General features: G+C 23.7%; 1 long non-coding RNA gene across 1 annotated transcript; it reads right to left on the bottom strand.

Annotated features, from left to right (window-relative positions):
- Positions 1-270: 270 nt before the first annotated feature.
- LOC127086234 (uncharacterized) lies at positions 271-763 on the bottom strand. The gene is made up of 2 exons (XR_007789440.1): positions 642-763; positions 271-525 (listed from the first exon to the last, which is right to left on the bottom strand). It is a non-coding gene; the product is annotated as an uncharacterized LOC127086234 (long non-coding RNA).
- Positions 764-1,787: the final 1,024 nt, after the last annotated feature.

Consider the following 1,787-nt stretch of genomic DNA (forward strand, 5'->3'; position numbering starts at 1 on the left):
ATATTGTTCTCAAAAATATTTATTTTAAATGAGTAAACGTGATTATGACCAAAGTATATAAATAATATCTTAAAAATTAAAATAAAATAAGAACATGCTAAAATCAAACATCTTCCTATTTGGTGCAGTATAATATTTGCAGTATTCTTCTCGATTAAATTTGGTGTAGTATAATATTTTTCACCCACATGAATGATGATTTAGTGGTGTTAATTGAAACAATGGAAAACTATGTTACCCTTGAAAGTTAAAATTAAGATCAATGTAAACTTAATTCAATGTGTTTATTTTAAATTTTTATTGATGAAGTCATAATTCGTACATAAACTTGTACAGAGATATAGAGCTAGATTTAGAGTGTATTTGTTGGACAACAACATAGACGTCCTTGACAACTACCACTACTCAAACCTCGTCGTTGACATCTCTGTGAACAATCTTCATTAGATGATGGACATTCCTGTGAATCAAAACAATCAAATTGGGCATCGTCACTCATAATTTCTTCGTATCTTCTTGCACCACCTACAATAAATACAAAGAATTTTTATATCGAAAAAAGTTTTGTGGCATCAATTATATAGTAAATTATTTTGAAAATATACATGAAAAAATAGGTAGAGAATAAATAAATGGGTTACCTTGATGCAAAACTAAAGCAATGCAAAGAATTGCAATGAAACAATATACTCGGTTGATGCCCATAGCCATGTTCTCTTGAAAGATGAATGGACAAACAACGTCTGGAAAGTTATCGTTTATTGAATCTTTTACAGATATTTATATAGCAATTATTAGAGTTTAATAATCTGTATTTAGGATGTAAAACACAATCGTTCAATAAAAAACTACAAATTTATTAAATAAAGCATTTAAGTCGTATTAAAATATCATAATGATTTAACGGGATACATATTGTTTATTGAATGATATTTTCTAGAACAATTATGTTTGACTGTAATAAATTAAAAATATAAAACAAAGTAATTGTGTTCTACATGGATATTGTATTTATCAAAAATGTGTAAAACTAATCATAATTATAAAAATAGCATGTTACAAAAATTTGTATTTTCAAAAAACGAACTGTTCATGCTAATAAAGAATATGCTTGCTTTAGTCTTAAAAATAAATGTTTTCTTTGTATTCTAAAAATATTTTTTATGAAAATTTCTTTTAAAATACTTAGGGTTATTTTAAAATTATTTTTCGAATTTAAATCAATGATTTTTACATTCTATAACAAAAATGTACATTGTTGAATATTAAACATAGTGAAAATAACATGATTTTTAAAAAACATGTTTTAAAAATGCTTTTTTTAATTAATAATTAGCTTTAAATTTAATTGATTTTTTTAAATTTTGATATTCAACAAAATTATTAAAAAGTAATGAAATAAGTAAACTTATGTTTTAAGAAAACTATTTAGTCTAATTTTTTATTTGAAATTAAAAAAAAAAGTTATTTATAAAAGACTTTTAAATAAAAACATGTACATTACTTTTAAAACAATATTAAAGTGTTTTTAGAAATAGTATTTCTTTGTATTTTTTTTATAATGTGATACAAATAAGGGTGTTCGTTGTTCGATTTGAGATGATTGGTTAAAAAAATCTTATCATTAGAGCTTTCTCACCATTAGAGCAAACTTCACATTGAAGTTTGTCATCAATTGAGCTAAACTTCCTACATTATACATTATACTTACAGTCACATAATCAACATCAAGAACAACAATTCAGTTCTTAATTTTTTAGAGATAAATCATTGAAGAGTAGAAGTAG

Source organism: Lathyrus oleraceus, chromosome 5, assembly GCF_024323335.1.
Source record: "Lathyrus oleraceus cultivar Zhongwan6 chromosome 5, CAAS_Psat_ZW6_1.0, whole genome shotgun sequence".
NCBI classification, from domain to species: Eukaryota; Viridiplantae; Streptophyta; class Magnoliopsida; order Fabales; family Fabaceae; genus Lathyrus; species Lathyrus oleraceus.